Consider the following 13,581-nt stretch of genomic DNA (forward strand, 5'->3'; position numbering starts at 1 on the left):
TGCCGTGAATAGGATTATTCAAGCTTTCCGCGACGATGACAGATTCACAGATATGGAGCGCAGTGGGCGTCCAAGGGCCACGACTGAGGAAGAGGACCGCCTGATTACGGCCGCCATCGTGGCTGATCCTTTTCAAAGTGCAGAGGATATCCGAGAAGCGCTCTCGCTCACGGTATCGTCTGAGACTGTAAGAAGAAGGCTGAGTGAGCTTGGCCTGCAGTCTTTCGTAGCAGCACAGAAGCCCTGCCTCTCAGACAGCCAGCTACAAGAACGACTCATGTTCGCTACAGCAATGAAAGATTGGACAACAGAGAAATGGGGCGATGTCATCTTTAGCGACGAGTCAACTTTTTCCACGCGCTGGGACCAACGGAAGCGGGTTTGGCGTCCACTAAACTGCAGGTGTGTTTACAGTGTATTGGCAGTTAATTCACGAAGCTAATTCTGCATCACAACATGTTTCACGTAAAATGAGCTTTTGGACATTACGAGATTTTTCTGTAGTGGTATTATGTGCAGTGGTATTGTTGAAAACATTAACGATTGTTTCATAGTACTACTTACTCTGAAGCTAATTAAAAGCTGCCAGTGGGTCTTTCAGTGCTATCTAATGATGTTTGCACGTTTTCTATTGCAACTCTATAACAGCATTATAAAGTTCATACGCAAGAGGAATCACAACATTTTTAGACGCGCCGCTGGAACCCAATTGTATGCTATTTCTTGCAGATATCTGCCTAATTACACACAGAGTGTTCTATCCAGTGGACGGTGTTCCGTGAGCGTGTGGGGAGCAATCAGCAAAGATGGCCTTGGTCCCCTTGTGCGTCTGGAAGGGCCCTTCACTGCGTCACGGTACTGCGACGTCATCACTAGACACCTCGTTCCGTATGCGCTGGACGGTCCCTTCAGCGACGGCTGCTATTTTTTTCAACACGACCGCAGCCCGATCCATAAAGCACGTATCGTCCAGTCATTGCTAGAAGAACATGCTGTTTGCCAGCTTGAGTGGCCTCCATGTGGCGCCGACTTGAATCCCATAGAAAATGTCTGGGGCATGTTGAAGAAACGGCTGTCCACACGAGCCAACCGCGGCCGCACGGCCGATACGCTGTGGCAAGCGATCGCACAAGAATGGGAAAGCCTGCGCGGTCGACCGGAGATTACTGAATCTTTGTACGAGTCGATGCCCACACTTATCAATAAGGTGCTAGAAAACGGCGGACATTTCACTTCCTACTAGATCATTGAGAGACCTATGTTTCATGACACTTCTGTAAATGTCTTGTGAATAAATTCATCCCCTTCAGACACGAATTATGATGCACTGTCTGCAAATGCGTCAAATGCGCATGGCATCATTTCAAGACGCTCACTATTACATTCCAAGAAAGAAGACGAAGCAATGTGCTGTTTTGTGCGAGTTTCAGTAAAAAAATTAATAGCGTATAACTCATTATCTAATTATTCTGAAATCCGTCAGCTTCAATGCTTGCATAAAAAGAATCAACTATTAGGCCCGAAACGCATGCACACTTGCTTTTTCGGTTGTATTCGTGTCGACCGGAGAAAAAAATACTCTTGACGTTGGTCTTGGAACGCGGCACGTCGAACGATTGTCTAACATGGTAGTGTCTCCAGCAAAGTGATCATCTGCAGCAATACGCAGGACAATTAAGTTAACTGACCGCTAGTTGTCCCATCAGGAAGCGGACACGAATGTGCACACTGAGCTTTAGGTCATTTGAAGAAACACGTGGCGTGGGACGCGCCTCCGAAGTTCGAGTCCCCAAACGAGGACGCCGTGTCGCAAAGGGTTATAAAAAGAGTCATCGCACCCGATTATTCTTATTTTTCTAAATGTAACCACTATAGCAGCGCGGTGGTTCGGGCTTTGCGCAGCAAAACCTGGGCGCAGGTGATCAATCCCGGCCGCTACTGTCACTTAGCGATGGGGGAGGAACGGAAAAATTCTGCCTACTGACTAAGCATCTGTGTCCCATGGCTGCCTCACGCTCACTCACGCACTCACGAAAAAAAAAAAAAAAAACAGCGTGGCTACGCCAAAATAGAACTGATAACAGCCGAAGAATACGCTGTCTTATTACTTGTACTGATATTCTGCTCTCAAAATATAAGCAAGTAGCCCTGGCTAACAAAGAGCGCGTCACGTTGAAAGAGATAGGTAGAAAATATTTGCGCACAGTGCGAAAATAGACAGGCCATAGATTTAAGGAGGGATGCGCCTTCAACGTAGCGCTGCTGTCGATCGCTGGTGACGTAGCGGAAGTGTCGCGAAGAGGCTCTTGGCCACGCGCTCGCGTGGTCCGCAAACTTTTGTGGTTGACTGTACACAGATGGACGCAACAGAGGCTCCCAGCCGAACGCTCGCAGAATGCCTTCTACTCGCACTCTAGACGCTCGCAGAATGCCTCCTACTCGCACTCAAGACACTGAATGCTTGGTTGCAAAGCCTGTTTTCAGTCCTTTACAAGACAGAATTTTCGAATTAAGAGTTTCTGACATGTTCCTCGGCGTTAACATTTGCGCGTTCTGCCGGCGCAAGCAACACACTCCCATGTTATCACTCTTGGCATCGCTCATCGCGTTTGCGACAAGCGTGAGTACCGAAAGAAGGTATTATGTTGTTGCGTGGCCACAGAAAAACGTCACAAACTTGTCCCACTAAGATTCATTACACGCCAAACTAACTTTGTCACCACGGCAGAGCTGCTTATCGCTAACTGCGTCACAGCGCCCTGTGCGGCCAGTGTCCCTCAAAAGTACCCCAAAAAGTTCCGAAATTACTTTTCAGTAATATGTGGCATCGGAGAAAGAGGCACAAACTTCTCCTAGTAAGATGCACTACACTACGCACCACGGCCGAGTTGGTTCTGGCTAACTACGGCACAGCACCCTGTGCGGCCAGTGTGCCTCAAAAAGTACCGAAATAAGTTACAATAATCCCCTAGGAAGCGTCGGAAACATCTCCCATCATGATTCATTAACTCAAATTAACAGTGCCAGGACGGCCGAGCTGTTTTTCGCTAACTGCACCGTAAGCCCAATTGCGTCGAAGACTGTGAAACAAAATTTCTCACCTTGCCGTAGTCCAATAGTGAAGTGGTGCCATGTCCAAGTGCTGAAGGAACGCTACGCCGGGAGCCCAAGAAGGATTAAAAAAAAAAAAAAAAAAAAAAAAAGGAGACAGACGCAAGAGCGCTGTCCTCGCTCGCTTCGGTCGCGTGTCTGGCGCATACGCCGGGATTGGTCTGCCCAAGAAAGCAGGTTCATTTATACTTAAAACGTTTTTAGTTTTCGCGGCAAAGTTGTTTTCCGTCGCTTGGAGATACTCAGATTATTTTTTTGTTGTGCCTAAATAGATAATTACTCTTATTTATTAATCAACTTCTCAATTATTATAATTAGAGGACACGTGTAAATTAGAAAATTGTAGAGACGGAAACTCCCACTACAGTCGCCGAACAGTGTTTTCCGGGCGTGAAAGAGAGATATACGCTCACGGAAATTTTGTAACATAAGAGAATATGTTAACATGATATCACAGTTCAATAATAAATAATCATTCTCTCTCTAACGTCCTCTATGTTTGGGGGAATATTAAGGCAATGAAGGAAGGAAGGAAAGAGTGGAGAAGGAAAGGCGCTTCAGGACAAACCGGCTACCCTACACATCGGGGGTGGGGGGAATGAAAGATGGGAGAGAGAGAGAGAGAGAGAGAGAGCGTACACACACACATGTCTGGCGCATGACACTTTAAAAACCTAAGCAGTCCCTTCGTTGCTTTCATGCATCTGTGGCGCGAGAATGGTTTCAATTCATTGGTAACAGGTGTGCTGTCGCATTATATTCAGGACAGGTGACGTCGCAAAGACAAGCAAAAAGGGTTGTCGGCCATTCAATGAGGAATGAATAAGTCGCAGTGGCCTCTTTTCGGCGGAGTCCAGTGGCATCAGAATGCATCAAAGAGGGCAGGTGGTAGTCATTGCTCCGGTTGGTCTGGCTGCTTGGTGTGCACCATAGAGAGATATCTCCTGTGCGCAGTCTGCTGGCTGCGTCGGAAACGCCTCTTCCTTTTTACTGCCCGAGCGGCATTTCGTTTCATTCCCTATGACGCCGCAGTGCGGCAACGTGGTGTCCTTTCTCCTGTGAGTTGTATCTAATTTCCGTATGGCCCGCGACGCGCTTAGCACAGGAGGGCTGCCTTTGATACTGACCAGATTATTGCCGCACGAAGAGCAGCTTTTGCTAATGGTAATAGCTCTTTGGGACAACCACAGCACCGGACGCTGGAGGTTTGTGGCCTGATAGAAGAAGCAGAGAGTTGTTTAATGACGACAGCTCAGAGTCTTATTACTGTTAATCAACTCCTGAAGCCCGAGGGAAGTTTGTCGTTTATGATCGATAGAGAGAACGATGGCGCCGGTAGATAACACGTGTAGGGCTTCCACCGTAATGTGAGTTTGCATCGGAGATCGCAAAGTTGCCTTGTAGAGTAAACCAAACAGCTTGTTCTGCCTGAGAAATTTGTCTTGCAAGTGTTGTTCAGTACAGGTAGACTATATCTTAAAAACCCGAGAAAGAGAGCTACAGCAAGTATTTCTGTTGTTCAGGCGCCGTTTCATGTAGGCCACGTGTGGGCTCCACGTGCTACACCTGTGGGTTCAAAGTGTGGCGAGTAAAAGCCACTTCATTTTTGGGGCGTGTTTACACAAAGAAGCCCGCGGATATCCAGACACAGATGTCGTCTGCGTATATTGCTTGATGGTAGTTGGTAAATTCCAAGAAGAGCAGAACCGCCTTGATATCCACAGATAGGGAAATCGAGAATATGCCTTTCACATCTAAAAACATACGAAACGAGATACTAAATATATATCGTAACGTGTCAATACCAATAGGCGGCCAAGAGATCTCCATTACAGCTAAAGTGCCACGTATGGCGTAAAGGTGAGCTGAGTTGGGATTGTGAAGTGGCCCGCGGTTACTTCCATTGCAGAATTTCCTCCTGAAAATTGAAACAAAAATCAGGCAGATTTCCAGATACACAGCTCGTATGATATACCATCTCCGGAACGAAGAGCGCTTTATGCCCGACTCTTTTGTTAGGAATAATATTAAGGAACATATTGAAGATATTGTCACTTATTAATGATGATAATAGAAAGTAATATTGACATCAGTATGGAGTCTTTCCGTGTCACTGAGAAAATTAGATAGGCCGTCACGCACGTTCCTATAACAGAAATAACAGAAACCTAGTGCCGACGCCACTAGTGAGAAGCACGGGAAGCGTAAGCCCCAAGCTGGCGAAAGGTTCCACAATACGTTTCTTTGAAATTGAAAATCTACGATATTCTAAAATGAAATGTTCCGTGATTTTAGCTTCATTTTGAAAATACATCTTTACCTACATCTGTGGTCAACATGCCTTTACAGAAAGAAAGAGAAAAAATGAACGCCCGTGAAGAATATAAACTGAGGTACCTAACATGACAAGAAAAAAAACTTGAAGGATCAGCGCCCACTTCAAAAACAAATAAACAAGAAAACAACAACGAAGGTTAAAGCGCATTTCGTAGTCGTTACTACACGATCACCAAGCTTAGGGTGAGGCTATGTCATCTGGTAGGGCATTCCAGCGTTCTATTGCATGAGAAAGGAATGCAGAGTTTAGTGCTAAAGTGTGGCTTCCTAGGCCGGTATTTTGTAGCGATGCCTTTCCGATGCTAATGCCTTTTCGCGCTTTTCGCGCTTGGTCAGTGGTCAGAGCGACGGTCCACTCACGTTATCAACGGGATCAGCCGGCCGTGAGCAGTGGATGATAAGTCTAGTATAGAATAACGCATAACGCATCGCTACAAAATACCGGCCCTATATTTGCAATCGGATCACTATGCTTTAGGCGGGAAAATACTCTTCGAAATGCATTTAGCAATGCATGTCGTGATACGGGATGATGATAGAATGCAGGAGACAGAGGCAGGATATTGACACGCATACTTTTTTTTCATCTTTCTTCGGTCACTGCTTTTCAACGGCTAACAAATGTTAAACGTTATCGCATAGAGAAAGAAATTCAACAAGAGGGGACACTCGGCAAAAACTGGCAACAGGAAACACGTCACCATACGGCACGCTATACTTTTGACACCGAACGTTAGCTGCCGCGAGCATCGAAAAAAAAAAAAGAAAGTGAACTTAAGATAACAGGCATTGATTTATTTTTTTAAATTCTTTGCCGCGAAAACTAAAACGTTTTACGTATAAATGAACTTAAGCTTTGCGACTTATTTTCCTTGCCTTACCTAGCAACAGGTCAATGACGCGCCAGATACATGCGTCATCCGCCAGACACTCCCCCGAAGCCAGCGAGGATGGCTGCGCGCGCGTTTGAGCGCTCGAGCGCGGCGACCCGCGTCTGTCTCCTTTGTTTCCTTTTTTAAATGTAACCTGGTTTATTGGGCTCTCGGCGTATTCTTGCGTTCCTTCTGCACTGGGACAAGACACCACTGCACTGTTGGACTACGGCAAGGTGAGAAATCTTGTTTCACAGTCTACGACGCAATTAGGCTTACGGCACGGGACCGAGACTTAAGACGCAGTTAGCGAAAAACAGCTCGGCCATCCTGGCGCAGGTAATTTGAGTTAATGAATCGTGCTGAGACATGTTTCCGACGCTTCCTATGGGACTATTGTAACTTACTTCGGTTTTTGAGCCACATTGGCCGCACAGGGCGCCGTGTCGCAGTTAGCGAGAACTCAGCCGTGGTGTGTAGTCCATCTTGCTAGAAGTTTGTGCCGCTTTCTCTGACGCTAGCTTGCGTTCAAAATACGCGCGCCCGAAACCGGAAGTGATGTAAGTGATTGACACCGACCGCTTGGCACGCTGCAGTCAATTCGGCCGCTGGGCCCTATGGGAGTGTCCCCTCTTGTTGAATTTCTTTCTCTATGGTTATCGCTCGACGCAGGACGGGCCTACATGTATCAGAGGTTTCTCGAATGTTATCGTTAGTTCTATCCCTTGGCTGTTGTCCCCACAGCGTTCTGTAATTTCATTTTATGTGTGACGCGAATTGTGTAGTACTTTCTGGAAGCCACGCGGGCACCAGCGATTACACTGGAACCTTCGATGAATCATGTATAACAGACGACGCGCTTGAGCCGCTGATGTGATTTTCGACGATCGCCGACTGTGTTCGCCGCTATCGTTGTGCTTTAAATGCCACTTGCTCTTAGGGGCACAAGTTCGTCCAATAAAGAGTTAGTTTCGCCATTCAGTTTTGCTACTGTGTCCTTGACCGTCACTACAGCGTGACAATATGATCAGGCGAGGGGAAAGTTTGGGTTGGGAGGGAAATATATTTCTTTAATTGGGTGACGCTGGTTCTCTTTGAATACAGCGAGGTGATAAAGAGCACAGTGCGGTTTTGTATGGCTTCAATTTCGTCGGCGAGATATGATGCCAGATCCAAGATGCGTATGCAAGTTTTCGTCGGACGCATGCCTGAAATGCCAGTTTTTTTCTCTTTCTTTTCTTTTCCTTTCTTTTTTCTCTTCTTTTTTTTTCTTTTTTTTTTATTACGCGGGATGGTGTAGATTTTCGAGGGCATTGAAGGAGGGAAATGTATGTTTTGATCATGCACAATGAGGGCATTGAAGGTACCCAAGTACTTGTAAGACCTCTGAACAAATGATTTCGACATGGGTGACCCATGAAAGCGATGGTATAAGGTGCAAACCGATGTATTTATAAGAAAGAGTTCCACTAAAGTTGAATCAATGCAGTATGTGTGGCGAATGATGGTGGGTTTTCGGATAAAGGAGAGATAGTTGGATTTCGTGAGGTTGAGTGGCATGTGTCATTTTCTGCACCATGTTGCGACACCGTTGCGGTCGTTCTGTAGCCTCAGGGTAATCGATGGGTTTATAGATGACGCAATCATCGGCGAAAAGTTTTAGTTTAGTTTTAAGGTTCCACGGTAAGTCATTAATATAAAGTTAAAAATAATAGGGGTGACAAGCCCTGGAGGACTCCAGATGTTCGGGTGCTAAGGTTAGAACTGTGGTTGTTAATAGAGGTTAACTGCAAGGGCCCTGTAAGAAAATGTTTCGAGCCGCCGGATAAAACTGCGTGGAAGACCGAGTGAGGACAATTTTAGAGGCAGGCGAGTATGTGATACGCGATCAAATGCATTTGAAAAGCCACACCATCAGTTTGAAGATTAGCTTGCAGGCACATTAGTACGTCGTGAGTGAATTCCGCTATAGCTGGCTCTCGTGTGAAAGGTGCTTGAGAAAGCTACGTTGGTGGCGATGGAAGAAGTTAATTGATTTTAGATGGTTCATTAAGTTAGTTCATATAGTGTACTCAAGTAGCTTGGAGGGGATGCTGGTGAGGTAGATTGGACGATAGTTGGATGCAAGTGCCCAGTTACCTGATTTAAAGATTGGGATAACTTGTGACTTTTTCCATCAGTTAAGGATGTCTTCACTTGTCAATGACGGTATGAATATAACCTGTAACATCTTGCGTGAACGAGAAACAGTGCTTTTTAGTAATTTAGCGTTAACTTCGTCTCAACCAGCTGATTGTCGAAAGTCTAAGGCAGTTTAAATTAGATGTGTTTTGCTGCTTATCTCTATTTCGGGTACTAACTTTACACAAACTACTGGTAAAGCAGCTATATCAAAATCATTATAGGAAGAAAAATTTGATGTAAAATAATAATACACTAGCGAATTTCTCAGCGCCGACGACTTCGCCTCCGGGTTTAGTAAGCTCTCCTTGACTGGGAAATGCGACTGTAGGGAAAGCGCTCGCCATAATTTTCCTGCGTTTGATTTAAAGAATGCTAGTAATTAAGATGAAAAGAACTTATCCTTGGCTTCAGCGGGTTCTTTAAGGTATGCTTTACGCAGTCGCAATATTTTTTGCAATGCTGCAGGGTTGTTAGTTTGCCTCGCCTTCCTGCACAGGCGCTCTATTTTTTTTTATCTCGCTTTTTTATGTGTTCAGAAGGGATTTCAGCCGGTTGGTGAACCATTGGTTGTCGGAATCAGATTTGATGATGATACGGGGAATGTACCTTTTTGCACGTTCAGCAAGGCGTTTTCATATAATTCCTGGTTTGCGTTCACTGAGCGGATTTCAAAACTTTCGAAGAAGCCTGCAAGTTCTTTGTTAATGTTTTTGAAATCTGCTCTTCTGTGATCTGTCATTAGTTTTGTCGCAGATTATTTCTTTCTTAACGGTGAGCAAATTACTATATAAAGTAGATTATTGATCGCTGAGGCCAGGTAAGGTAGTTAAGCTCTTTATGCGGTCAGGACAGGATGCAAATAAGAGGTCGAGAGTATATATGCTCACCTCGTGTTGGGCATGTTATCACTCGGCAATAGTTAAAATCCAGTACCAGATCGAGGAATTATATTGCACCATTACCGGATGTTTTGGTTGTTACTGTCAAGGCTAGCTGTTTGTACTGGTTGTTTTGTACCGAATTTGCCTTTAATAAACCCAAAGAAAGAAAGAAAGAAAGAAAGAAAGAAAGAAAGAAAGAAAGAAAGAAAGAAAGAAAGAAAGAAAGAGAAAGAAAGAAACAAAGAAAGAGAAAGAAAGAAACAAAGAAAGAGAAAGAGAGAAAGAGAAAGAAAGAAAGAATGAGGGGCCAGTTAATGCGTGAATAATTAAAACCTTAAAAAGATATAATAACATGGGAAAATTTATAATTTATCGTAGAGTGGGAAACACAAAGCATATCGCAGATGGACGATGGTATGGGGGGGGTTCAGGTGGCCTGTAGCAGATACAAAAAACTGCTTTCATCGTAGCATTAGGTGCATAGATCGAAGATAGCTCGAGGTTAGCGTCGTGGCCAATGTGCGATGATGAAAATGTGTTTTTGACGGCTATTCGTACGCCTGCTCTCTTGCGATGTATGTACGCTGTCGTGCCGGTATAACGTGAGGGATGAAGGGAAACCTTCGATGTCTTCCTCTTATAGCCATCTCTTGATAAGAAGTACGATGTCTGCATCAATGTCGTCAATAAAGCTGTAAAAGTCGTCGCGTTTGGGAAGTATGCTTCGAATGTTTGTGGAAGTGATATCGAAGTTTAAGTATAAGCGGGAAGGTTCGCGCATAGGAAAGGGCGCATGTACTGAGCCATCTGAAGAGTTTTCGTGAGAGATAGCGTTGTTAGAAGTGCTTCCGAGCAAGTTTCTGCTTTCCCTCACTCATTCAGAAATGTCGTCATAAAAATAGCAATTATGACCCACGTGGAGCCTATCAACATTCAGTTTGAAGGCAATAAATCATCATGCAATAAATCAGTCAGCAGATTCTCCCTACGCGATGCAAGACGACTGCTGCTGACTTTGTACCTTGTCATCGTTGCCCTTCGTAGGATTATAAAAGTGAGTTTCGCGTACGTAGGTGGCGAAATATGCTCAGCCAGCCTTAGCACACTGTTTCGTGCGGTGTTTGTTGGAGGGAACATTCGCAGGGTGCGAGCGAGCAGTCTCCTTTCGAGAAGAAGTGCGAGTCGTGCTCGTTTGTGCAAGTTACCCCTCCCGGTAGCGAAATGGAAAGTCTAGGTTTTTCTTCCTCCTCTTAACTATCCGGGCTTAGCCACTGGTCATAGACACGCGTGCTTCGACCAACAACTCGCCCTACGCACTACCTTGCTGAAATAAGGTTACAGTTGCAACATCATGCTAGCGCTGTTGCCGTGCTCTTAAACCACTCGTGGAAACCTGCTCTCGTCGTCAGCGTTTAGTGGCCGCGTTTCGTGTGATTTACGAGTCGGGAATTATATAGTCGGCCGGCCTGCGTCCTTTTTCGTTCTTTATTTATTTATTTATTTATTATTACTATTTTACCTTCGACGCACGTACTACACGGTCGAATAGCTTTGCAAAAGCTCCGTCAAACCATCGTCTTCCGCACATTCCAACCCACTGCGCAAGTATGCCTCCTCACGCGATTACAGGCTGTGGAACGGGAATTATTACGCTCTAACGAATTACAACGAAATTCTTGGATCAATTTTTCTTTACTTTTCTCTCTGCTTGTTGTCTTAGCATGGCCAAGCTTAACTGACATATTTTTGTCGAGTAATTACTAAAGAGGTCAAATGTCCTATAGCGATATTGTAATTATACCGAGAAACAGCGACGCCTCACGTTCAACAGCATCGCTCATCGCACTGGTGTTTCATTTTCTGACGACAAAAAACTTTTGAGGTCCGCGTTTCCAAGTTTGTTTTCCTTATGTGTATGTTTATTATTTCCATTGTATAGAATTTCGCTTATATTTTCACACATTTTCAGAGCCATCATTGGCAATTTATTTCTTGGTGATATTGTCGTTCTGTATTCTGTAGCGAACAACATTCCCTATTGCAATTTTTTTTTTCTCTCCGGAATCTTAGGCGCCTTCGCTCCTTTTCATGCGACGCCCTTTTTCTCAATTCTCACACTTCGCTCCTTTACCGCCCATTTTCGATTGAGCTACCAGCTGATACGGCATCACGATTCAACATCAACACAGACGAGCCCTTTGCTCAAGGTTCCCCGCACACCGCGAAGATTATAAAATAAAGAAAGAGGCAGGTCGAGGGGGAGGGGGGAGAGAAAGCCGGCAAAACTTTTCTTGCCCTTCTCCCGGGGTTTCCTCCACCCCAAAAAACTTTTACGCTTATAATCTTTCACCTTCACAGCACTCGGACGTGCCCTCTTTTTCTTCTCGTTTCCAACTTTTCCCGCTTCGTTCAGCTCGATAAAGAAAGAGGCTTAAAGGAGGCCGCCGTGCACAAAGGCGCGAAGGGGAGCAGTGAAGAACGCGTCGACACCGTCGGGTTCACGTCTAATCTCGGATTGTCACGTAAATTCACGCGCGAACGCGTCCCTGAACTCATGGCAGGCCGCATCACGCACAAGCGGACGTCAAACGGAGCTTGGACTCGGCGGAGCGGAAACGACGAGAGCGCGAGCGCGGCGCGCGCGGCAAAGGGCACCGGCACCGCGGCGACGCCCAGAGAAAAGGCGCGCGCACGCGGCTTCTCGGAAACTGCGAAAAACGTGTGACGGCGTAATAAAACGGCGGAACCCGTTTTGAAAGCAAGAAGATACAGAGGGCTTGGGAGATTCATCCGCTTCGCGCCGTGGGTGGGCGACGCTTGGAGAAAAAAAAGTGTTCGGAAAGCAGTTTTAGCGAAAAGGGACGCGGCTATAATCTCAAGTCGAAGCACGCACATTATTAAACGAAGAAAAATAAAAGAACTAAGGAGAAATTTCGAAGGGAAGTCGGCAAAATGGTGGTCTGGACGCTTTGACTGACTGACTGACTGACTGACTGCGCCTTATTATTATTTTATTACTACTGGTACAGACGCACATATATATACAGAGGAGTCGTTGAAGTACGATAGAAGGATGAGCAACTCGCCCTTTTAGAAAGTATCGCATGCGTCGCCGGGGCATGCGAGACTAAAGTTATTACGCTTGCCTTAGTCTTGGATGCATCCTCCACTGACCCAGGCACTGCTGTTTAGCAGGGTTGTCACTAAAATTGCGCAAGATGTATGAATGCATGCACATTCGATCGATCGGACCGTGCGCAAGAAAGATGGGTGCTGCCACTCCTGTAACCTGTTGGAAACTTGTTGGCTGCGGTTATTAAGACGACAGGTCGGATCGGAACTTTTTGTTAACAAAAATGTGTTTGGCACTTACCGTACGACTTGGGAACACTGCAGCGAGCACACGCGAATGCAGTGTATTATAGGTCATTCTGTTAAATAAAATAGCCACAGCGCTGTAATCACCCAGAAAGCGTTAAAACATAAATTAAGGAGAAAAAAGAAAAGAAAAAAAAAAGCGCCCCAGGGTCCCCATGCGCAGTGCACCGCGGCCGCACTTGGCGAGAACGAATAGGTGGGGCAGTGTTACCAACGCCACCATGCATGAACGAGCTGCGCGAAAGCGGACCGAGGAAGCCGCACCGTAGGATTGCTTCGCTCTCCGATCAACCTCTTGATCGCACGCTTAATTGCGGACCGACCCCACTGCTTCTTCGGTCGCTCGTCCTTTCCGCGGTACCCGCAGACTCTCGGGACACGGCCGCCAGTAATAAAAGTCGCGCTAATCGTCGGCGATGTGCCATAAATTTCCAAAGCCACTTCCCCTGCCCGCGTCCCGCCAGTGTGGTCCGGTATAGTGGCAGTTGCGTGGATTAAGCAATCCGACGGTCAATTTCGACTTGCACATATGTTTAGATGGATAGCTACATATAGGGATGCTCCAGCATATATTTAAGGTTTGTATCTCTATCTCTCTTGGCAAGAAACTCGAAGAAGGTGGAAGGACCACTTTGTGAAAACCGCAATGACAATTATTTGCCGAAAGGTGAACGATTATGCCGTTGAAGGCAGCATGTACGCACAACGTGTTCACGTTCATAAAAGCCAGTGAAATGCGCTTAATTTTTTTAAAATTTTTTTGCGTTATGTGCAGTAAAAAAGGTGCTTGTGCGTGTTGTTTACGTGTTCACGGAGGT

Source organism: Dermacentor silvarum, chromosome 1, assembly GCF_013339745.2.
Source record: "Dermacentor silvarum isolate Dsil-2018 chromosome 1, BIME_Dsil_1.4, whole genome shotgun sequence".
In the NCBI taxonomy this organism is placed as follows: domain Eukaryota; kingdom Metazoa; phylum Arthropoda; class Arachnida; order Ixodida; family Ixodidae; genus Dermacentor; species Dermacentor silvarum.